This window comes from Oreochromis niloticus, linkage group LG11, assembly GCF_001858045.2.
Source record: "Oreochromis niloticus isolate F11D_XX linkage group LG11, O_niloticus_UMD_NMBU, whole genome shotgun sequence".
In the NCBI taxonomy this organism is placed as follows: Eukaryota; Metazoa; Chordata; class Actinopteri; order Cichliformes; family Cichlidae; genus Oreochromis; species Oreochromis niloticus.
The window spans coordinates 34,446,301-34,473,089 of record NC_031976.2 but is presented as its reverse complement, the minus strand read 5'-3'; the positions used below and the strand labels follow the sequence as shown (position 1 = coordinate 34,473,089).

The 26,789-nt window shown below is 38.8% G+C and overlaps 1 protein-coding gene and 1 long non-coding RNA gene across 2 annotated transcripts in view; both read right to left on the bottom strand.

Annotated features, from left to right (window-relative positions):
* The window catches only part of syngap1b (synaptic Ras GTPase activating protein 1b), a 175,166-nt gene that overhangs the window by 133,517 nt on the left and 14,860 nt on the right, over positions 1-26,789 (bottom strand).
* LOC102076046 (uncharacterized) lies at positions 419-23,885 on the bottom strand. The gene is made up of 3 exons (XR_003222202.1): positions 22,577-23,885; positions 2,016-2,068; positions 419-961 (listed from the first exon to the last, which is right to left on the bottom strand). It is a non-coding gene; the product is annotated as an uncharacterized LOC102076046 (long non-coding RNA).

Here is a 26,789-nt window from a genome sequence, read left to right as displayed (position 1 = left end):
TCAGCTGAGACACCTGAGTTAGAAAACACACAAACACTGCAGTTGTCTTTACTCGCGAGGGCAGTCATGGAACGCAAGACCTGCGTCTCATCACTGTCTGCGTGCTTTATTTATACTTTTCTGTGTGTGTGTGTGTGTGTGTGTGTGTGTGTGTGTGTGTGTGTGTGTGTGTGTGTACAAATAAAACAGAGTTATTCTAAGAACTCTGAGCTGAGGTTCCCCTTTTTCTAAATCTGTATGTTCTTAGAGAAAGAGGAAGCTGTTAGTTGTTTATCACACAAGAGTTTCATGTCAAAAGTCATGTAGACATTTGCTTAGTGATAAATAAAAGAATACATTTCATGTAGCTGATCACATATACACAATTTTCTTTTGACACACGTGAAAAGACCCAGGAAAACAAAACAACGCTGAAAACCGATAAAAACCCTGAAAACCATACATTTTACACCTGAGCCTCAACTCTCACGGACCGGTACCGGTCCGAGGCCCGGGGGTTGGGGACTGCTGCATTAATCTATATTTAACTACATATATCTAAAAGCATTGCTTTTTAAAAATACGTCATTATATACAATTATTCAGAGATATCTATCTATCTATCTCTATATCTATATATATATATATAAAAGTTTTCTACAGAAAAAGATTATTATGCTCAATATATTATATCATTAACTTTGTTTTAATAGATGATACATTATCAATGAACTATTTCACTGTATGTAACCAGCAAACATCAAGCTTACACACAAGCTCATGCATTGCAGGTGAGAATCTTCAGAACTAGTAGAACATCAGGCTACTTTGATTCATTGTTATAATGCAGTAATTTACTCTCTCTGTGTCCATCCATCCATTTTGTATCCATCCAATTGACAGTTGTAGGTGCTGGAGCCCATCCCAGTTGTGATAGGGTGAGAGGCTGACATCCTGCACAGGTCACAAGTCCTTCACAGGGCTAACACAGAGAGACATGAAACCATTCACTTTGACACCTATGGCCAGTTTATTAACCCAATAATTATTTGGAAGAAAGCCTGTGCACCCAGTAAAAACCCGAGCAGGCACGCAGAGAACATGCAAACTCCATGCAGAAGGGCCCCAGATGGCCAGTGAATCCAAACTCAGGATCCTCTTGGTGTGATGTGTCAGTGCTAACTACCACACCATCATGACACCTCTGAATTTACAGTTTTAATTAAGTTGGTGAAAATAAAAAAAAATAAAAAAAATCTCACATTAGAGACTTCATTTTAAGTTCTCTTATTCATGAAGCCCACAGCTTTTCATTTCACCAGTGCTTCAGTTGTAGAGCTCTGATTGAATTAATATGTGAATGTTTTTCCACAAGAAAAGAAAATTAACAAAAATAAATAAATAATTACGACCATTACAGCCTAAACACTTCAGCAACAAATTCTAATCCTAATCTGTTTTTAAGATAATTATTCGGGGTCTGTTACCCCCAAATAATTTAGTGACTTCTTTATCTCTAAAGCCTGAACCATGAAATTATTGCCAGAAAAATTTACTTTTATGAAACTGGAGTATTTATTAAACCTTCTGACAAATTAAAAAAAAAAGATTTACATTAAATATCAATCTGTACTTATGAGTATTAATTTGTCGTAATTTTTTCCACAACTGGCATTTATGTCCAATTTGCTGCTCACAGTTGATCTTAGAATCTTTCTTCCTTCGCTGCAAACGTCCAACAGAACCAAAACGGCAGAATTTTATCTGATCGTTAAACTAAAGTAAAAACATGCGATACATATGAAGTTTTTTTGCATGAACAGTGCAAAAAGCTGACATGTTCAGGTTCAAGGTTTTGTACTGAAAGTTGGACTGGGTTGTTTGCACATTTTATCTTCAAAGGCAACAGGAACAGTATTTTTCTTGCAAATGGAATTTTTAAAAGTGTTATAGCTTGCAGCAAACAAATGTTTATAAGTTTCAGCATGTTAGTTCCTCCCATATATTTTATTATTAAAAGAGAAATCATATATCACCGTTACTCCGCTCTTCTGCCACTGCAGATGTTTGTGTCAACTTAGAGCCAAACCTTTAAAGAGAAACATGACAGATGTTGAGTAAGAGCAACACGAATCACTGTTCATTAGCACAAAGCTTCAGAGAAATACAGCACATGCTCTATACCTGCCTACAAAAAGTACCCAACCCCTTCAATCCAAACTTTGCAACCGTGCAGAGCAAAGTCATGATGCTGAGATATTCACTGGGGTATAGCAGCGTGAGTCATCCAGAGCCCAATATGCGCTACTCTACTGTAGGCCTACCTCTCCACCCCCGAGGCTGTCTATTAAGGGCCTGTGAAGCACAGTGGACAGAATTTCAATGAGCACACCCATTCTTCTGGCTGTCCGTTTGTACGTACAGGGTGCAGAGGCACGGCTCTAGGTTGCATGAATATACAGTAACGATTTGGCACAAGCGAAAATGCTGAGATGCCTCTTTTCTCCACTCATCTCTCTACCTCACTCTGTCTTTCATTCACTCTCTGCGGTCTGCTCTCTGCGCTGCCTTTGTTCCCTCTCTGAGGGCTATTTTCCTTTTTCTGCCTTCCTTAGCAGTTTACAAAGAAGAGTGCCATGCACCAATCGGATGACTGGTCAGCCTTAGTCAACGTTGTCATTACTGGAACCCAACAGACCTAATGTTGATTTATACACATCGCTGAGCTCCAAAACAGTGCTAAAAATAAAGCTTGCAATATCTCTGGGCCGCCCGGGGCAAATAATGTACTCCTGCAAGCATGGTGAACCAAAGCATCTTACTTTCCAGGCAAGACGGTACCACATAGTGCACATGCCATTACTGTGACCTCAGCTGCACCAGTATCACGTATTACTGCATTTGAGCGGATCCCGACGAGATAGACCAAGTGAATACAGATGTGCTTGTTTCAAGAATGAATGCATGGATGCTCGTCAGAGTCAGAGTGGTGCATATGTGCAGCAGAGTAGGCTGCTGTCAGCGCTGAGTCAAAGGAGCTGTCAAGTGTCAGCAGCGGGGTCGCAGAGGCCCAGAAGTACGAAGCTTCTCGCTGAACAAGCACATTGGCCGTGCCCTGAACTTCTTCTGTACACTGCAAAGAAGAAACTCCAGCTCATTAGACTTACGTTAGTTTTGGCCGTGATAGTGAATTGGCATGAGGATGCAGCACGATAAATAGAAAATAATCTACGTTGGGAGATCAACTTTTTGCTTCATTAAAAGTTAATCAGTATAATTTTCCCTCTAAATATATCTGTGGGTGGTTGATAGGTTTGTTGATCAATACTAATTACTCAATGATTACCTGACAGGGTGGTGAGACCTCTAGCTTTCAAACTCCATATCCCGCTTGAGCAATTTAAAGCACTTACAATCTCATCACACAACCACTCTGCAAATAGCTCAGAGATGAGGTACTGTGTACGGTGTTACAAGCAATCAACCAGTGACCAATTTCTCAGTTATGAAAATGACAGCAATGGTACTATTGCTGTCATTTTGCATCATTACAACAATCACTGATTCAGAGATTTATGTAGGATTACACTTTAATTAGTGTTCTCTATTGAGAAAATGTGACTATATTCACCAATCACAGGCTACCCTCACTCACTGGAGAATAGAAGATAAGTTTATATCTCTATCTGCTATAAAGTGTTATTACTTAATGTTTTAAGGCTATATTGTCTTAATAGTGATTTTTAGTATACACTGGACCAGAACACAGCCCAACAGTTTGCACTACTGCCTCACAGCAAGTGGTTCTGGGATTTGAATCCACAGGTTCTGTGTGGAGTTTGCATGTTCCCTTTCTGCCTACGTAGGTTTTCTCCATGTGCTCCAGCTTCCTCCCACACTCCAAAGGCATGCATGTTTGGTTAACTGGTGATTCTAAATTGGCTGTAGGTGTGAATGTGGGTGCGAATGGTTTCATGTCTCTTTGTGTTAGCCCTGTGTTAGACTCTCATCCTATGACAGCTGGGATGGGCTCCAGCCCCCTACAACTCTGACTCGAAGGATGGATAAAATGAACTATGCAGGATCTATTTGATGCTGAAACACCAGTTTCTACAGTTTGTTTTTTTAATTAAATATTCATAATGTTCCCATTGTCTTAGCCTGTTTGGAACTTGAGAAATAAAAATAACACATTAGAACACACTTGTGGTGGGACTTGCATTTTATACATCTACCTACACAGTCAATTCAGAAGTGTTGCAATATTTTGTTTTATGTTATAGTCAGTGTTGTTTATTAGGATTCTCCCACCTTTCAAAAGAATCATCTTTTTTCCTTTTCCTTCTTTTTGAAAAGTAATTTGGGAGTATGTCAGAAACGGATTCCTGGCAATCCTGAAATGAAATCTGCGGTAGAGTTTTGTGTCACCAAAGGTGGTGATTGTTTCACACATACCTTCGAATACCACCAAAGACAAAAATCACCTTTTTATAACAGCTGAACCAGCAAATCGCTGGCTTTTGTAGTTGTGCTGATGCATGCACACACAGTAGAGGTTCACAGTTTCAGTTGCATCGTGGCACACACATCTTTTTGTAAGATAAGTAATACTTGTTGTTTTTCTTGGTTAACTATAACTTTAACCCAAGGTTTGTTCAAGAGTTTGTCATGTTGACACTTTAGATTGAGCCATCAATAAAGCTATTGAACCCTTTATTTTTAAATAACAGATTAGACTGCTGTCCAAGCATATTCTTTATGTCATTGTGACCACTGAAACTACAGATATGAATCTCTCCCTGATGGCTTGGTCTTCTTAGCACCTCAGTAACTGCCTTGAGGTGATGCCAAGAGTGGTGAGATCTACTTCAGGAAGGACTTTGGTATTGTACAGACTGTCCCAAGCAGCAGAAGATTGCTTATTCCATCCATAAATTGCCTTTTAACTGATGACTGAATGTTGAAACAGAATGGCACTGCTGTTTTCCATTTTGAAATAGCAGAGGATACTTCTTCACATCTTTTTCAAGTGCACAGCAGGATGTAAGAAAAAAGGAGACTCTGAGTTACACTCACTTATAGTCAGTCTTACCATACAGTATGTATGACTGTATCAATGATATAGCTGGTAGTAATTCTTCTTATTCTTCAAATCAAAATGTGCCTGTTGTTTAATAGACGTGACTTACGGTAAACTTGATTAAGTATATCTTGACTCAGCCTTTATCCTGTTCACTCCACGAATTCCTAAACTATGTATAGTTATCAAGCAGTGTCCATGCATTTGTTAATTATGAGGCAAAGAATAATAAATGTTTTATCATAAAATGGCTAATAGTAATCTCTTTTTTCCCCCTAACAACAGTAAATTGCATAATTATGGCTAACTTGAGAGCAGTTCCTCAGTCAACTCTGCAGGCTTTGCAGTTTTTCAGTACAGATACACCTTGAACTTTGTCTCTTCTCATTCTTATTGCAATAACCCCAAATTGACAACATTTGTACAACATGTGCACCAAAAACTCACTAGTAAAACCTTGCAAACTTTACACACACGACTGTGACTATTTCTATCAGGCTGATAGCACACCATGACAGACAACAGCAGAATGTCTTTAACGATATTGGCAAAGAAAGCATATTTAATGTGGCTTATAACACAGTCAAAATCCACTTAAAAAGGTCAATGTTGGAGCTTATACTGATTGAGTGAACAAGATCTGTCCACTTTTAGTTGCTTGTGGTTTTACAACCTGCACATACGGCTCCCGTTTCTTTTGTTTCCTGAATTAGAGAGCAGCTGCTTCTAGTAAAAATGTTCTCATAAACTAACAATGAACTCTCTAATTAGAAGTGGTGGATCCAGACCTTTACTTACATTAGGGGTAGCACAGAAGCCGATACAGTTATCACAATTTAAAGGGATGGTAGTGACACTGTTAACATGTGTACAGAAAAAAAACAACAACAAAAAAACAACAAAAAACCCAAAACAGTTCTGTAAGATAAATAGTCGCTGCACAATGCAAGTTAAGTTGTATGAGTATGTGCAGAGGCTCCCAACTGGCTTCACAATTGTTTGTGGGAGGTGGCCAGGTGGGTGGTCAGATTTCAGTCTGTGGTGGCCCACTTCTTGGTTCCATTCCTACTTCTTAAGTTTAAACACCTGACATACAAATTTAGCAACCAGCTGGGGAAGAAAGTAAGCCAAAAACAAAAAAATGTGGTAAGCAAAAAAGATTATTTAAGGCAACTTTAAAGCATATTCATAGGCTACAACTTAGGAAAAAAAAGTTCACTCTTTTCACTGAACCCACCTCTCCACCTTGAGCACCACTTTTCTGAGATCTACACCCTATTAATGACTACCAGACAGCTTAAAGATTGGGATTGTAAAATACTCATTTAGTTCACTGTAGCAATAATGAACACAAGGTGGACTTTTACACTCACCAGCTGTCAATCCGATGAAAGGAAATGTCTCACATGTGGGAAGTGTCTGTGCCCACCATGTGAGAGCAGACCAGGTGCAATATGTATATTTAACTGCTCTTCCAATAGAGGTGAACTGTGATGTCTGAATCTAACCAGAAGCTTTGATCCCTACAACAATCAATCTACTTCAGCCTTGAAGAGATATCTGATGAGAAGCAGGACGGATAAAAGTGTGTGTTTGTGTGTATGTGTATGTGTGTGTGTGTGTGTGTGTGTGTGTGTCTGAGAGAGAGAGAGAGACAAATAGGGAAAGAGTAGGAGAAGTGGAGGGAGAGTATTCTCACCTATTAGATCATTCACCCAGCCCTCGCGCGGCACGTCCCGGGTTCCCCATTGCTCACCCAAAGCGTCCACACGGCGTCACTGTTGCTGCGCTGCTAGCGCCTTGAATCCGCCCCCAACTCCACCACACAGGAAACAAGGTTACTGCCCAAGAGATGTCACTTCCGAAACACCCACTCCCGCTCGCTTGCTCGCACTCGCTCCCTCACGCCCCCAGCCTATTGCCATGACAACCGAGAAAAGAATAGAATATAAGTGAGTGTTAAAGAGACAGGGGGATCAGAGAGACAGGGGGAAAGAGAGAGACAGAGAGCGGAGGACAGAGAGACAAAGAAGAAAAATGGGCAATAGTAAAAGAGAGGAGAGAATGGAGTGTGTATGTGTGTGTGTGTGTGTGGTGGGGGGGCGGTGGGGTGAATGAGTGGGCGGAGAAAGGATGGATGACAGAGGAGAGAGGATGAGAAATTTAGAGAAAGAGGAGGCATGTGATGGGATGTGGTCGGGGGAAAGGGAAGAGGAGAGAGGTGTAGATGCAGTGGATGCTGTGAAGAAGAAGAAGAAGAGAGAGAAATGAAGTGATCAGATACGGAGAGAGGGAAAGAAGGAAGGAAGGGAGGAAGGAAGGAGGACACTTTTTTGGGAATAGGGAGCCCACATCTTGTTCCCATAGCAACACAGCCATCCATGAAATACTGACTTGTACCTCCCTCTCACTCTCTTACTCTCTCTGTTTCTGTCTCTCCATCCCTCCCCCTTTCCTTTTCTCCTTCCATCTCTAACTATATATACACACACACCGTGAGCGTAAGTTGGCACTGAGTACGTATGCAGTAATCCAAGCTCTGCAACATTGTCAAACACATCAAAATGTACCAAATTTACCATCAATGTATCGCACCAAAAGAATTAATCTGTGCTTTTACACACATACAAGCCATATTTTGGCCCGTTCATGTTCTTTAGTACTGTACTAGCAGCCCATATGTACATTAACAGAGTTACTGGTGGCTGTGATCACTCCTCCTCTCCAGGCTGGCTGTAAAGGAATCCTTCCTAATGCAGCTACACTGTAAAGGCTTGCTGTATGCTAGAATGAACCCATGTCATTGAAACATAGCTAAAGGCAAGAGTGTGTGTGCGCTCGCTCCAAATGGTCACACATGAATAAGGGCTCAAAAGGCTGCTGTCCAATGTGTTATTGAGTTGGGTCAGGTGACTGAACAGATGTAGCGCTTGGTCAATAGCGTAAAAAAACTGCAATTTCTGCAGTGACCAGTTGAGGCTCCCCCCAAACACCAACTTTAAAGCATACTCACAGCCTGGTACTAAAACAGTTTTGGCCTCTGTAGCTAACGGGAAGTTAGCTACTTATGACAGCCATCATCAAGTCATAAATTGTGTGTCTGTTCAACATTTGTGCTGACAGAAGCATCTGTAGCTGATAGATGCTTTCCAATTCTCACATCCATATCCACCTTCCAGTCACTGAACTGGACCACCATGTTTGTAGTCTTATTACTTTTGGAGCATTTTGTAATGCAGTTACTTCATATAAATACAGTATAGTTCACTATGTGTTGTAAATGGTCCAAGAAATTTGTGCTTTAATTTTGTGAGTGAAATTCTAATATTTTCTTTCCCATGTAAATAAATGCTAAATAGACTGGTTCTCATATGGCACTTTTTTACTGTATGTGAACAGTTTTATAAAAAACTTCTCATTCACTCATTCATACATGCACTTTTTTTTAATGCTTTCCACATAACATTGATGCACAAATTCAAACACTGATGAACGCATCGGGAGCACCTTGTGGTCAAGTATGTTGCCCAAGGATACTTTGGCATGCAGACTGGAGCAGCCTGGGACTTAATCACCTATGAATCAACCTACTGATTATTAGATTACCTGCTCTACCCCCTGAGCCACAGCACCCCCTATATATGATCAAGTCTCCTAAAATTCAGACTTCAGAGTTGCCGGGTTAACAAGCCAATGAGTGACATGCATCTTATTTATATGCAATCTATGGCTGGTGCTAGCTGGCAGTGAATTGTAAACAGACACTGACAGAGATTCTCATCATGTGTAGGTAGTGAATGCCATGCCAAAGAGACTTGACCTATTGTACAGTCAGTGTTAAGGATAAGAAAGCACCAGCATGGAAGTCTACAAATTCCTGAGCTGGAAAGGTATCATGTCTATTCTAAGTAAGGCAGGCACTTACTGTTGGTTTGTCTCCTAATGCACATTACAGGCACTGAACCTTGATTTTTTTTTTTTTTTTTTTTTTTTTTAAGCATGTTATCCATGTTAACCCATTTGTTCATATAAAGGCTGTAGTGCATTTCACATCTAATTGCTTTAGGTCAGTTATCTTATTTTGGTTTAACACACTCACTCAAAAAATCCCCAGAACAAGATTTTATATTCTTTCTCATAACAAGCCAGTGTCTGCATTGACCAGACTTACCGAGCTTTACCCTGTCTTACCCATATGTAGCTTATAATAAAGCTTGTAGCAGTACAAACATTCAGACACCCTGTTCAGTGTACAGAACTGCCAGATTCTGTGACAAATCCCATTTATTACATTGTTGTTGTTTTTTTTAAATTTTAGTTCTTTTGCACAAATTGCTACTTTGTATTTTGGGGAAAACCCCTTTTCATCTAAAGAGTGATCTCCTTCTTTTGGTGGTTAACACACGATGCAGTTATCTTACAGTTAGCTTCTATTTGAAGCACAGAGCGCACTGCTCCATAAGAAATACGGAAAGCATCTACTGTTCCGTCCCTGCTTCTGTGCAAGAGTGCATTCTAAAGTTCAAGGCTTATATGGTGTGTCTGCCATCCCTGGTAGCCAAACTAAGTGGGTAAATTTCAAAAAGAGTGCTTGTTGTATTATGGCTTTCCATGGACTGTTGTTGCAGGTAAGCCCTAGATGCAGGGGCACACAATAATACAAGAAGCAGACACTCCAAAGAATAAGAAAGAGGCAATTCTGTACTAAAAGCAACATAAATTCAATAGATGTACACTTGATTCAGATGATAGAGAGTGATCAACTCATATTTTATCTTATATTAAACTATAACAAAGTCCATGGTATCTTTTCAAATAGTTTAAAATAATTTTAAATAAGAAAAATTAAAAAACTAGAAAAGCAAGAAAAATGTAATTAGTATTTGAGAGGCTTGGGGAAATATACTGGTAAGATCATACATTGTGTTGCTTTCTTTTTCAATACGTTAATTCTATACTGGCACAAAATATCAATACTTGAATCACAACATCCAGATGTTCTAAATTGATTCCCTGGCAGTTTGACTTAACACTGTCTCCCTATGACTGCAGATAGTGGTGCTTATGAAATGAATGAGGTTAAAATGACAGAAGTTAACTAACTTCTAATGAAAAAAGAAACGTGTGTGGGAGGGGCTTGGGGCAAATGACCAAGTTAATTAAATAATTAATAAGTATTGCATATCAAGGTATTGTTAAATTTCACTATCATTGTTATCTAAAGGCAACATTTTGGAAGGTGTGATTCAAACCGCTGTTCAGTGTTCAGATCACTCCACATTTTGCTCACTTTATTGCAATTTTAGTTTTAAATGCACATGATTGGCTTTTTCCCTGTTATCCTAAAGACAAAAACTTATAAAGCAAAGTGAAAACATTGTTTCTGATTATTTTTTTTTTTAATTAATTTCAAATTATAAACTGAGATTTCCTGTTTATAAAAGTATTTAGATAGAATGAATTAAATGGATTAGATATAGTTTTGAATGACACACATTTATAGGACTTACAATTCCCACAGCAGTCCAGGAGAAAAACCAATCCACACAGTCCAGACTGCCACCATAAAACTGTGGCATATAAAAACCATTTCTAAAGCTCGGAGTGTTCCCAGGAGAGCAATGATAATTGTTTTCAATAATTTTGAGAAAAATGATGTTTGAACCCAGTGGGACTGTTCCTTTTTTGGTCACCTAGACAAACTGAGTAAGAAGGGTAAGAAGATTAGGAAGTGATCAAGAATCCAAGGGTCATAACAGAGATCCAGAACTCCATATGTCAGCAGGCCTTATCAATCAGGCCTGAGCTACCAGACAGAAACCACTCTAAATAAAAATACAACACAACTTAACTTTGACTGCAACCAAAGGATACTGAGAGCAGGAAAAAGATCACGTGCTCTTATCATTTAACATAAAATTATAACACAAGTGTGAAAAAGTAATGTGAGTGTACACAAAGCATATAAGAACTTTTTAAATGGAACCAATCCTTTTATTAAGGGTAGTAGGACTGTGGTGATATACACCAGCTGACCTCGAGATAAAAACCCAAATGCAATATGTCTGAAGGGGGAGGGAAGGATCGATGTGGCCATCATCTCACCATGAATCTAAATGAAGTCCAACTTTCTGCACTACCTCCTGGCAGCCTCTTCTCGAAAGCCCCCTCCCCTTTCCCACCATCTCTCCTGTCCTCCTTCTGCCCATCTGTTTATCAGCCCCCCCCATCCTTTCGCACTCTGGTTCCCTCTCTGGCTTCTTTCTCCTGGATGTGTCTCCTTTTCACCTCCTGTAAACATTTGATCTACGTCTTTCTCTTTCCCTTTTGTATTCTACACTGTCACTTTTCCATCCTTTTATCTTCAACATTTCTCTATGTGGGATTAACAAAAACACTACATCTGTCCTAGAATCACAATTTTACCACTCACCCCTCGCTCTCATTCCTCCATCTCCCCTTGCACTTTTAGTTTTATTTCTAGATGTCTGTGATGTTTCCTCTGTTTGTTTTTTTAAGATCAAAATTTAATTTCTCTGCCAAATCCATACTCTTGGAAAAGTAACCCCAACTGGCACAGACAAAAGCACAGCCATGTAGGCACACATGTAGGGATTAACAGATTGCTAATAATACCCACACAATAAACAATAAGTACAAAAAGCTCCATCTGTTCAACTTTTGTGCTTGACATCGGCACCATTTTCATCTCTGAAGACAACTGTGGCTTAGTTGTAGAGCAAATGGCCTCAAGATGTCCCTGTCATTCGTTTGTCCTGACTTGCATAAATCTGAATGCGAGTCATTGAAACCCCAGAAATAAGACATTCAAATGTTTGCTTTCATTGCTGAAACTGATGCATATAAACTTCTCTTTTACATCTCAATGTGGTGTGGACTTCCCCCAAGATTCTGAATGGGCCAGGCACGGACTCGGCTTGCAAGTAAATACAAATGAATGACGGGAACAGCTTGAGGCCATTCAGGCTTTGGCCAATAGCAAACTTGGAATTGCTTGTTATAGCTGTACAGTAGCCTTCTCTCACAATCTCCCTCTCTACTGCTCTTCTGCTCTCAGTCTCCCACTCGCTTACACTCACTCCCACAACTCTCTTTGCCTCTCTCTTTTTCGCCCGCGCTCTCGTCCTCATTCTCCGTTCCCATCCCTCCTTTACTTACCTAATGTCTTTAACGCTCTCATTGTGGCTGTGTTTCTATCAAAATGTCAAGTCTTTTCTTGTAAATTTTCAAAATGTCACAGACATAAAATGTGACTTTTGTGTATTGTATCTGTTAGGTACATATGCTGAAGCACATCTTCAGATCTCTCACAGATTTCTGTCAAAAAAATGTTCACATCCAAGGAGGAAATATAGAACACGAAAATGTATAGAGCATATTTTCATTAAAACAGAATAAGCATCTCATTCATGGCAGTAGCGTTAGATATTTATGGTGAGAAGAATAAAGCTGTTGTTATGCATTTGAACGCCTACATTGAACAACACGTGGGATCTTCATGCAAAGTGTATGTTGTAATCGAGTCATCAATCATATCCTTCTTATCATTTCTACTTTTCATATGAAAACGTTTTTTTAAAAAGGGGTTTAAGTAGATGTAAAATCTTTGAAGAACATATTTTTAATGCAAAAAAGTGGTGTGCAATTCACTTAAACTCTCTCCAGCAAACTCTTTTCCCATTCACACCATGTGACTTTGCTCCTCCACCCCCTCGCTCTCATGTCCTATAACTCCCCGGTCCACCATAGTTTTTTGTTTGTTTCAGTTTCTCCTGCATTTTGCACTAAGTACAGAAGAAATTCTCTGGATTACTCAGTAAAACCATTTTCACTCAGGGTGTGTGAACAATAATAATAATAAAATTAAATTAAATTTAAAAAAAAAAACACTGTGGAGTGAAATGAGACAGTGGACATCCATCTCTGCTGCAGCTTCAGTTAGAGGTGTAGTCATTCCTCTCCACCGGGCTGTGAAGGTGATATTCTGTGTGCTAAGAAGATAAAATAAAGATGAACGTCGGAAAAATGAACTCTGAGTGTAACTTATATATATCAAGTATTACCGCAAAAATAAGTTTTGTATTCTTGTGAACCCTTTTAATGTTCATGGGCACCAACGAAAACAATCCTGCCATCGACTGTTTGAGCTAATTTAGCAGTGACGCTGGTGCAGACATGAGGCTGATGTGATAACCAAAGTTCGGCTGCAGCCTCTCACACAACAAATTATGCATTTTTATTGCTATTTCTCAAAGGCCACAACAATATAATTAAGCATAATTTATCTAAGAAACCAGACAGCAGTACTCCCAAAATGTTTGATGCACACTTCTTGATTATGTGATAATTTCCTTCTCAATCTAATCCCAGGGTCCACTGGTGCCAAATGCTGGGAATTTTCATCAAAAGTCAGCCTCTGCTTCATGAGAAAAAAAAAACTTTAACACTAGATTTACAGCATATTGCATTTATATGTATGTGGTTTAACTACACTCTACTCTCCCCCAAACCTCATTAAAGTTGCACAACACACAACAGTTATACTATATTCTTACCTTGAAATCCCACTATTATTACCATAATAGTGGGATTTCAAACATTATTTAAAATCCTGGCTAGTCAACTCACTTTCAAGCTTTCTGCAGATGATTTCTTTGCAACAAATGACAGTTTGACTGATAGAAGTCCCTCAAGCAAGACAAAATCATTTCTGTTATGATGACATCTGCAGATACTTTATGGCATCTGCAGAACTGCTGGTGTCATGGAGAGCTTTATAGATGTCCCTGTCCTCTAGTTAAAATTGCTGCTGGTTTTGTTTGGCCTAGGCGAATATCATTGAGCAATTTCCCACCATCGGGCTTGCCTTGAACAACAACATGGTAAAGTATATCAATATGTTATCTCATCCCATGGCAATTCACTGTATGGTCCCAAATATTCTAAACTGCTCCAGAGTGCTGTGGAGCAATATATCTAATATATCTTCAATGTCACTGGCTTTGAGTCAATTGCCATTGCCCGACAGTGAGATCAGATCATGGATAGGACAAGTGGAATTATGTATATTTACTCAAACTGTGCTGAAGTACATTTTTATGTCCTTGTGCTTCCTATGTTATGGTACTTTCTACATCTATTGCACTATATTTTATTTTGGAGGTTACTTTTTATATTCTTTTAATGTACTAAAGTATCTAAATTACTTTAGAAAACATTTAATCAATACAAAATAATTTTTAGACTTGTGTGAAAAGTTTTTTAAAAAAAAATCTAATACCAGGTGTATTTAGGCACAGGGTGCTGCACGAATCAAATAAATAGTTTAGGTTGTTGTCTGAGCTGATTTTCAGTGCGGTGCCCTGCACCACCATCACCACCATATTTGCCACCATATTTCATCTATAGTTCCTCCTCTAACTGCTGTAACACATATGCAGTACAGGAAATCTGATATTTGCCATGTATGCCTGAAGTCTGAGCACTTTGAGACATTGATTCATGAAAACCCAGCTGCCCTGTGATATCTGTGGTTTTCATATCCTGTAGCTGAAGTTTCAGATTTAAACGAGTGATCTAGTTAAGATAAAAGTTAGCTCTATGACCATACTGGACTTTTAATGTCCTACTGATGAACACATTTAAAACTAAGTTTCCATTTTCAGTTTTCCTAATTTATAAAACACATTTTTTGAAAAAATACACAAAGTTCAGCTGAGTTCACGCTTGCTGAGCCACAACTCTGCAAGTGTGAGAGCACTTGCAAGTCATGCTCGTCGCGCCCCGACCTCTGCGTGTATTTTGTTTCTCTCTTTGGTGTCACCATGCTGATTGAAAGCGGGTCGAGCCAAGCTGTCCCTAAGAGATAAAGAACAATTATAGTCATCTGTCCTCAATCCAGAGATAGACTAGGAACTGTGTCATTGTCCTATTACCCAAAGGGTTGTTACTGAAACTTCTCACTCATAACACCTTAACTCAGGATGCCTCAGCACTGTGTGACAAACAGCTGACACTCAGACACACTAATAGTTGGTCGTTTATCATTAGCAAAGCCTTTAGTATATTATAGGTAACAGTATAGAAGGTAGAAGAACTTATGCTTGCATCTTCCAAAGTGTTACACGTAATAATGAACCATTTGTGAAGCTGTGTATCCTAAATCAAAACAATCAATTAAATCAATCAGTCCTCACAACATTGTTTCACAGACATCTCAGCCATTAATGAAAGCTGCTACTGTGACAGATGTTCCTCAAGAATTGTGCAATATAGATACAGGCATTTTATTTTCTTAAATTATTTATGGTTATTATTTAGCTTTCTATTATAATTTTAGATCAATTTTAACTTTTTAGATAGATAGATAGCAGATATGTTATGAAAGCCCATTTTTTCTACAACTGAAAAGTTTTGTTGGCTCATTTTGGTTTAAGTAGATGCACAAAAAACCCTAAAACTCAATCTTTCAATTCAGTGCAGGTTTAGTAATTGAAACTGTAAATAGAGCCTGAGAAGAATGTAATTTAAGGATCTTTGAGGCCATAAACACAATCTTTTGTCCCTCCTTTCAAACATATTGTACCACACGAAGCACGCGTTACTTAACAAACCAATGCAACAAAACATTTCAGTTGCAGAAAAAAAAAAAAATTGCTTTCATAACATATCTGCTATGTTCAGTTTTAGCCTGTGCTCTGTATACATTTCAGTGACAGTATGAAACAATGTGCTGGGTCATAAATCAAAGGGAGGCTGAGGTGGATGGATGAGTGGAAGCACTCGATACCATCACAGATAACTGCTTCCAAGTTGCATGGCACATAAATGAAGACAATAATTCACTATATTCAACTATTTATTATTGCATCTACAATGATGAAGGTCCTTTAACAAACATAGCAGTCAAATTAAGTTGCCTCCCTCAGCTTAATTACAACTAACCACATTTGAAAACATGACCTTTTCTTAGACAAACCAAGTTTTTGTGCCGAAAGTATTGTAACCTTTAAAGCATTGTCACATCATAACGCTGATTTATTTTTCAACACTGATTTATTATTCATTAACTGTTTTGGAAGGCACAAACAAATGATGTCATCCTGCTAATAGGAGCAACAGAAGGGCACGGACAGGCAACAAATCAGAATTAATTAATTAATTTATCAGTCTTAATTTAATATGGCGACTTACTGGAGTATTGACTTAGTGCACCCTTTTGATAAGACACTGACAAAGCAGTTACTGCTGCATTTTCTTTGCAGTTCCCAAACATTTTATATCCTCAGTAATATGCTAATAACTTCTGCTGAATTACTTTTACAAAGTGTTAAAAAAACAAAACTTTTTTTTAAACTTAATTATTCCAATATACTTTCTCTGTGAGTTTGATTGTGTATAACCTCAATCAGAGTCTCCTATTCTGAGACGGAAGATATCTGAACGACACTTCTCTTCAGTCTGTCTTGAAGTCAGTCTGAGTCTCTGATTGCATAATTATCTGCCGTCTCTGTAAATCAGACTTAAATGCAGCACAGGTTGTGAGTGAAAGGTTGTGAATGAAAGGCAAATCTGGCCCTGAGACGTGATAATTTTGGCATAAAAATCAAATCGAAATCATCATCAGATCTGCAGCTTCAGTTTAAAAATATTTGCTTTTGTCTTAAGTAAACTGTGTCGGTCAGACCTTCATTCTTTTGGCACAGTGAGCTGAAGGCCATAGGACCGGCATGGTTCGTTCCGCCTGGCCCATCTCTCAGCTGAATGAGCAGCCAGCATTTCTTCACTGGCAGGATGCTTCAGATAAGAGCTGCACATGCTGTTCAGCATGCTCCTCTTAGACAGATACTGCAGATGGAATTAATTCCACTAACATTTTGATCCCTTCAGCTGAAATGTCGATGGATATGATTAAATTTACCTATTGGGAACATTCTGAATAAAGTGTGCCTAGACTTATTATTGTATGTGCAGACTAGATTTCTGCACTCACTGCTTGCTGCGAATAGCAAAATGCATTTTTGAATCAATTTGAAGAGCTTTGCACTGACAAAATGATACCGATGCAATTGTAGATAGATGGGTTTTTGTTTAGCTTTTTTTCTGTCTTTTTTTTTTTAAATTTTTTACATTTTCTGTACTGCAGTTCTGATATTGCTGAAACATTCAAAGCTACAATTTGACAGTAACCTATATGTGGGCTACAATGTAAAAAAATTTTTTTTAAAATAAATACCTAGTCTAAACACTGGGCTAAATATATGAAGTGTAATATGGAGCTGTCAGGCAGGAGGAAAAGAGGAAATCCACAAAGATTAATGGATGTGGTGAAGGAGGACATCCAGGGTTGGTTTCGGTGTGACAGAGACCCCCAAAAATAGAGAATAAGAAGAAGGAAGGTGAAAAAGATGTAGATGAAATAAAATACATTTTTGTAAAATGTGCATATGGTTGGCCAATTTAAACAAAACAATATAAAACCAAAGTGTTGTTAGTAATGTTGTTTGGCAGTGGTTCTGGAGCCTCTGGAATTATACTGGGTGCAGTGAACATCATTGTTACCAAACAAATACCTTAATTTAGAGTTTTTAAAGTTGTAACCCTCTGGTGCAAAATCTCTCGGCCTAAGGATTCAAACTGTCATAGGTCTTGCTTTGATATTGGGTTGCAACGCTTGAACACTAAGAAACCAAGAATACAGAGAAACAAGAAACAAAATTTATGGCAGACATATATAAAGGTTATTTACATGTAATAGTGGCCAGTAAATGCATCCAGAGTAGGGTTGTCATGATACTAAAATTTCAAACTTGATACCGATACCTATACTCAGGAAAATAATTTATACTGAAAATCATTTTCAGTGACACGGATAAACAGCTGCAGTAATGGCAAAGAAGTCATTTCTTTGAAAAGTTGTTCATTTTGCCAATTATAACTTAGATTTAACAAAATACGTATTTCTGATTAAATTCTAGGGAGTTTATAATTTTTTTAAATCATTTTGATAATTTCATTCCATATAGTAGAGATGTAATATATTTTAGTGTACTTACTGTATGAGAACAACAGTGTGGAAAAGTTAAATTTGAACTTTGGAAGTTATGCTAATATAATACGTACGTACGAAGCCCCCAATGCAGCAGATATACTGGGGCCCTGAGTCCTCAGTCCTGCTCCTCAGGCCTGAAACCCATGCCATTCGGCGTTCTTTATTTCTTCAGATTGGTTCTCCACACTCCACCCCCTGCTCAGTTTAGCTACAGTTCCCCCGCTTCACTGCACAACCAGCAACTCGCCTGGTTCTCCACACATCCATAATCCTCTCTGCTATGGCTCAATATTCCATCCACAACCCGTTCAGCTCGCAATATTCATCTTTTATTTAACTGCAGTCTGTTAGCCACTATAGCTAAGGTGACTGCTTGTTACTATGTGTGCTGGCCAGGTTAACATTGGTGATAACTGTTCCATCCTTAAATGTGATTGAAACGGGAGCTTTACTGACATCTCCAAATTCCTGCTAAAGTGTTGTTCAGTGCTGTGAATGTGAACTACCTCAGCTGATAGCAAGGACAGGGGCTTTGTTGTGTGAAGCTGTGTGTCAGCTGGAGAAGGCAAAGGCAGCACTGTTGGTATCGAAACTGTTGTAAATGACCATTTAATCTGATATAACTTCAATTAGTATCGATTAGTATATGAGTAGCAATTTTTTGGCAACCCTAATGTGGAGTGAGAAAGAAGTGAGTGGAGCAGAAGTAATCAGTGCATTACAGGACAACCTCCTGCAGCCTCAGCCTATAGCAGTACAACTAAAGCATAGTTCTGGTTATACTGATAAAGCAGGGGTGGGGAACTCCTGGCTTCAAGGGCCGGTGTTATCACCCTGGGTCAACACACCTGAATCAAATGATTAGTTCATTACCTCTGGAGAACTTCTAGACATGTTGAGGAGGTAATTTAGCCATTTACATCAGCTGTGTTGGATCAAGGACACATCTAAAACCTACTGGACACCGGCGCTTGAGGCCTGGAGTTCCCCACCCCTGTGATAGAGCCTACAAAAAAATTTTATGCATAAACTTAAAAGTAGAGAGGACGTCTGTCTCCTGAATCCAAACTGGGAGTTTAATCCCCAGGAGATTTAATCCCCCTCCTATTTTATTTGATCACCATAAGCAATCCTACATGGCGAAGATGAATGTTTTTTAGCATAATCTGGTACTATGAATCCAAGACGCTTGGTCATTCAAGACTTTGCAGCTAATATGGGCGAAATATGATCTCTCCAGTCCCTGTTAGTATGCTCACTGCAGCGTTTTGGATCAACTGAAGGCTTTCTGGGGAGCTGCGAGGACAACTGAATAATAAGGAATTACAATAGTCCAGCTTAGAAGTAAGAAGCACACGGACTAGTTTTTCAGCTTCACTGCAGCAGTGAAAATGCTGAGACATGGAGTCCCCATCTAACCTGTATTTATCCAGCACACAGTTTATTCAGTCTAACTCAACCTACATATAGGACCAATAACAATCAAACCTGGCTTGAGGCACTGTAACAAGCCCAGAGCCTGAAACCTTTAAAGCAAGCACTAAGGAAATGATGGCAAAGAACAAGAAACCCTTTCAACAGGAAAAAAGTGGGTCTCCTAAACCAGAATTTGGGGTGGGAGAACCATAAGAAGATGCAGCAGAGGTTGAGTACAGCAGCAGACCCAAATCTGCAGTAACAGGCACCTAAGTCTACTCCGACTTGGAAGCAGCTTAGACAACCTCTACTGCACAGTCCTTAGATATTTATGACTACATGACATACCATCACTGTACTGTCACTTCCCATAAAAGTTCATCAGTGCACATGCTCGCAAACTCCATTAGCTACGAAGCCTTTCAAGCCATTGGTGTATGGCACAAAAATATGTTTTCTCACATACATCTGTCAGCAGGGATAACATATTCCTTCATTCTTCACAGCTCACTTTTCACCAAGTACTTGTTGCATTAAATCCTCACACACAAAGACACACACGCACACTCCAAAATATTAGGAACACTTCACGATACTGAGCTCCAGCATCACTGATTCGTCCTCTCTGATTCATCCCCAACCTCACTCTGCCATGGTTAGGCTGGTTTTACTGTAGCAGAGGACATGAATAAATGGTCACATGATTCATCTCGTATGTTTACTGTACTAAAAAGGCAGGTGTTCCAATTTTCTGAAAAAAAAGAAAAAAAAAAAGAACGTTCACTAACATACACACATGGGATTACACAAAGGAGCATACAGTCACAGGTACACAATAAAAAAAACCATTAGGTACTCTGCCATTTGCAAACACAAGGGTATTCACACATGCACCCGCATACACACACATAGTTACGAATGAGTAAAGAGCAGAAGTTGAGCTGCCAGAACACAATGTTGAGCTCACAACAACTGATGAAGCTGAAGAAAGAAGGTGCTCTGCAGCCACCTTTTAATAAGGACTCTGATTCACCACCTTTTATTTTTTTAATTAGAAAACAGCACAAGTTATTTGTATCATCACAGGCAATCTTGCAAAAGCCCCATGTTTGTTTTATTGCAAAATTATTTATTTCCGATTATTGTTCTCACAAACGTGTGCACACTGAGGAATAAACAATTTGCTGGTCTGCTTATGTCTGAGTATTTGTCCAGATGATTCAGCTTTTAAAACACTAATTTAAAATTCACTATTGTTTTGATTTTATAAGACAGTGTTGGGTGGTGTAGTTCAAAACAGCATAACTAAAGGAAGAAGAAATTTCATTTATTTCATGATCAGGATAATCTCCTTCAGGTCGCTTCAATTAATGCCATTTTGACAAAGCTGCTGGCATTTTCTTTTGGCAGTGACACAGAGGGTTATGGCAATAGTGAGACATATCTGCCACACTAAATTGTCATTTTTCTGTCTGCAGTTATTTTAAACAAGACTATTATTGGGATAGTTATATGTGTGTCAATATTATGTATAATAACTCCACAGTCTGAGAAGGCATGACTCAGGGAGAGCTTGAACATCAAACCTCTGGGTTTGATGTTCATGCCCTCGTGCTGAACAGTTTTTAATGGTGTATTTGTTGCAGAAGGTCAATACCATGAGGGAACACCATTGCAATGGTTTGTTGGGATGTCAGTTGTTTGGACGACTACAACATTTAGGTGGCTGTGTGTGTTAAAGTAACATTGAGATGTCAGCATGTCTGTACTGCAGTGAGCATTGTTCACCTGTCAGTAGCTTTATAGTTATGGTTATGTATTCTTTAATATAGAAATGTATCATGTGAAATGCAAGGTCGTTGTTCCTTTTGAATAATTTAACTTAATGTAATCACGCTATCATTTGGATCGCATCTTTTTTTGTCTCTCTAGTGTTTTCTGCTCATTGTTTGTATTTATTTCTTGTGCTAACAAGTCCAACAACAGAAAAAAAATGAAAAAGGAATGGCAAATAACTCTTTTTAAAATGTATTATACTTTTATGTCATGCTGTTTGCAATCTTTGTTTATTCGTGTAATCCTTAGCTGTTGTTTCGTGCACATTTTCTCCCTCAGTCTTTATCAGGTTGTCATTATACCACCTCAATGTTCTTGAGCCTTCATAGTCATTTTCTTCTTTTGGCTTTTTCTATTTTTCTCGTCTTTTAGCTGTTTTGGACTCAATGAGTAATTAAAGTGCCTTTATTAGTTTACCTGACAGACACTCAATATCCATTTTGGCTGCACTTGGGTCCACTTGATTTGTTTCACTGAACATGTGACATCGTACCCTTCAAAAAACGTTTTTTTTCTCAGTTTTAGAAAAAAGGTAAAGTAGCAAATAAACAAACACCCATGATGACATCAAATTTCTTACGTCAATTCAAAACACAAACACAAACACTACATGAGCCACAAAAATTATTCACTCTGACTTTCTCTTACGTCCAAATTCGGTTCATAAATTGTCCCCAAACACACACACACACACACACACACACACACACATCCAAAAAACAAAAACGCTATTATCACTTTCGCCATTTAAAAAACTAACACTGATTAATGCCTCCATAATGTGGCGGTTTAGATATTTATAGAACAAGCTAAAGATCCTCACTTCTTGGGAGGAGAAACAAATCCTTTGTCAAGTATCTGGTGCAAAAATCTGCCAAATCAGATATGTGGCACACCCCACTGTGGTGAGCCCTTGTCAATATGGGAGCAGCTGCAAAACACATTGGTTCAGTTGTGCTGCTCTAGATACAAATTAAGAAGAAATAGCTTTGGGTCAAGCTAAATTTTGTTACCAATTTTTACATATTAGCCAGATGGTGTTGCTGCATATTTCTCATTAATTTTTCAAGAAGTAATTGGATTGCATTAATTAATCAATTATGCTACTTGTCAACTGTTGCATGCGAAAAAAATTTAAACCTCTACTTTAGCTATTAGCGGTGGCCCATGGTAAAATTAGCCATTCATTTTACCTGCATCCTTTAATCTCGCCCTTCCTGATTACGTCCCTCCATCGTCCTCTGTCTCTTCCTCACTTCTCCACAGCTGGTGCCAGCTGCTGGCTCCTGTGACTGTGAGGTTACTAGTTGTTGCTGCACTACTGTTCATGGTGCAGCAGCACCAACAGCTAACATGTCGGTTAACCTGACACATTTTGCTGCATTTATTTTTAGTTTTTATTGTTTTCTCTCAGCGTTTCCACCTTTTGGACACTTCTTCCACATTAAACCTTTTTTCTATAAGCTGTGTGAGCGCACTGCAAAAGTGCAAAGGGGAGGGGCCGGTCGCAATAAGACATTTAATTGGGCAATCCAGTGTAAGTATTTAAAATGAACGAATGGGCTGCTGCCACTGCTTGTGCGGCCGGTGCGCCCAAAAGTGTATCGGTCCACCGGTAAAAATGCCCGTTACGCCAGATTACCAGTCCAGCCCTGGTCAGTGTTGCGATAGCAAGTCTGAGCTGTTTCTGGCCTGTATCCAGTTTGCACTTCATCATCATTTTCTTGTATTTCATGCAATATTATACAAGTAATTCCACATATCTCCCCAGAAGTTGTACAAAACAATGTTTTTCTTTCCTTTGTCCTTTAATTGTAGACATTGTAACAGAAGTAACACCATAACTGTAACGGAATTCAGTCCAGTAATAAGTTGCAATACTATATTAAAGAAAAATGTGATACAATTACCAGCTACTAACTGTGAATTCCAGTTTTTTCAATTTTAATATTATTTTTAATTTTACTTGTTAACCTATTTGTATTTATTAAGCTGTGATACTGCATACTGCATGTTTTACTGCATATCTCTCTTATTAATATTCCAGAATGCTACTGCTTTGGTACTGCCCTGGTGTTACACGAAACATTACAGACCCACGTCTGCCTGTTGTAGTTATCCGCTGCCACTTGTGGACAGTGTCAAAAATATGTGAAGCAAATGTAAGAAATGCAGCCAACTCTTGTTTGTGTTTGTGCTGTTGTTGGTCTTTTTGCTTTGCCCCTGCTGTAAAAAAGACAGAACTAATCTGAGTAGGAGAAAATTGCTACTGGCAGGCATGTTACCTCAGAAGTTACAAGCAGTAGTCATTCCCTTTCTGGTTCAGCTAAACAGCATTCCAACTACCCACAGCATCACTGACTCAGAGGTGACATTCTTTTGCCTTGCAGAAGGACTGCAGGTAAGTGTGACTCTGTAGCGTCCATGTTTGGTTCTCTGTAAGGAGAGATAGCTAAACATATACAGAACATGAATGGAACCATGTCTGTACTTTATCTGTTACTTCTTAATCAGATTAAACGGTGCAAATCTTTATGTAAACTGCAATACAAAGAAACCCAAACAGAATAAAAATGCTCCATATGAAACACCTAAACCAGAATAAACAGCTCCACATGTATTGGTGTTTTGATGCAGAGAGATGGTTGGCAGTGTTTCCACTTAAGGACTCAGATTTGCAGGTGGCACAAACACACCTCCAAAGAATGGAGCTTTGAGTGCTTTGAGTCTGGTCTGAGACATTTGTAAGTTTCTCTCTCGTCTTTAGTTTGGTTACCTTTAGGCACTTAAGATACTTGGATACAAGGAGTTCCATCTCATGCATGTTTTTATATTTTACATACACTGCTGAGGTTGTTTAATTCTAAAGTATACTTCATTATTATAACTGTAGGTTATTCTCCATTCTCCCGAATGGCTCTACAGAACCTTGTTAGGGAGCAAAATAAGAATTCTTTTTTCAGCTAGAACATATTCAACTTGTGTATGACATCACTTCCAGCATCGACATCTGACTTCCAAGATAAAAAGAACACATAAAATGAAGAGCATAAAGTTACTTTGGCTGCACATTTCTGCCTTTCTGAGTGTATGTAATGCCTTTGGACATATGCTACCATGCTTTCCAGAAGTGGTACAGCGTCTAGGCTGAACTGGTTCTCCGGGTTGGGGATAGTGCAAAAAAATAGTTGCCAAAGAGATAAGATAGCTGCCGGAGGAAGAAACATCCATAATATATTCATCACCTTAGTGGATGTCACACTGTTTTATTTAAATAATTCAGTGCATATAAACACCAGACTGTATTAAAATTACCTCTCATGTAATGAATGAAAATAATGTGTACTGCAGCTGATATATTTCGCCTAGCCTGACATTGTTAGCTCGATTTAAACAGAGCTACATGTGGGTGTGAGACAGAGTGATGGTGCTTTTATACATGTTCAGGTCAGTATGGAGGTGACATCAGCTATGTAGACAAAGACACGTGTCACTGTGAACTCATTCACTCGTCCCATTTAATGTTAATGATAATGTCAGACTCTGAAGTGATGTCACTGTCAGCTCCGCAAGAGGTAGACGCTATAGTCGTGCCGCTCTGCTACTAATATAAACCGACATTTACCTCCAAATGGAAGCCCATCCGGCTTCCCTGCAAGCCAGACATAAGCAGCGGGCTTCCAATGCGCAGCAGCCATTCCTGCCAGATGCCATTAAGTCACATCTTTACTCCAAAGTCATGGCAGGTTAAGTAAACATGCAACATTCTCTTCTCCCTGGAGGGTCTGAGAAGTGTGCTTGTGACCTAAAGTTTTGCTGGTTCACATCTGCAAGCCTGCTAAAGAAATACAATAAAAATCCTGTAAGTGACATATTATCTCCTGATCCCACAACAACAATCATCAACTGGCAAAGCTGCTGAACCCCAGCAGTTCGAACAGTCCCTGAATGGGGTAACTACATGAATGAAAATCAGAAGGGTTGCTTCAAAAGAACAGGTGGGATATGCTTGGCACACCTCCCCTAGAAACATAAATGTTTCAAGAATTCATTCATAAAATTGCAAGATATAAATTTTCAAACTTGGTCCCAGCAGAGTCAGGATCTCCATAAATGTGTTTATTGACTCATTCATTGTTTTGCGATTTCCTGCTTTCCCTTTGCATTACAAGACAAACAGAAACTGAGCATAAGCTGAAGGTTTATACTGCATTTGTATGAAGTGCATGCTCTGTCTTTAGGGGACAGCTTGGCATTCATTTTATGCAAGTCAGCTCTTCCTGTTTCCCTACAGTACATTATCTCCATGTCTGCTCTCCGCTGTGAGTTTATTCTGTGGGTGAGGTGATGACATCACTTGAAAGATCAGACACATACCTCGTCCTCGATTAAACCAGTCAGATAATAGAGTCCTCTTATCATATCAGATGCTTTCTTTATGTGATAGATTCTGCGAGCAAAAGCGACAGTGGCCTGCAGACACCGCTGATGAGAACAGACAAGCGAATGAGAGCTGGACACAAATTTGACATCCACTTTGAGATCAATGCACACCAAACCAGTTTTTTCTTTCTTCTTTATTTTCTTTAACCTTTCTTTCTAAAACATACAAATTTCACCGCAGTTTTCTTCCAGTTATTTGCATTTTTAAAATTCTTGTTCAGTAATTTTACAGTTAAAATCTAGTGTTATGCTTTAGACCTCCCTCGGTCCTTGAAGGAAAGGGTATTTAATAAAACCTCACATGTCCGCAGCTGCATACGCTCAGGTGTAAAGTGCTGACTAAACAATGCATTAGCACTGCAGTACATCACTTGGGAGGCACCACAGTTTGACACACAACAACATCTATATGCAAAGAGTCTAAGATTCTCCTTTACAGGGAAAATGTGTGCTTCAGGTTAGTTTGTTACTCTACCAGAAGATGGTATACTGCCAATATTTAGCGATCTTCATTTTTTTAAAGAGTTATAATTAAGAGTCTTTTCGCAACATGAAACCAAAGTAATTTAGCATGTGTGTGTTTCTGTTGTTGAGCACCAAATCCAACCAACAGACCCTGTTGCCCAAAACAAAGCAGCATTTTGAAACTTGTGACCAGTAGGTTAGAAAGTATAAGCTCAGCTTGCAACTCCATTTAGCTAAGTTAATTGTAAAAGACTGTAATAATAACGCTGCCCTAATGCACAAGGATAATGACATAAAATCATGTACTTTCTTGGTGTCTTATATACAGTCTCCTTTGAATATTCATATATACTTTAATGTATGAATCTACACTCTATGATGCACATGATATGGTTTGTCAGTCTAAATACATCATCCATCAATTTCAATATCTATTAAACTGCAGACCATACAAGCAGATGGATAAATACACCGCGTTAAAATCTACCCATATATTGA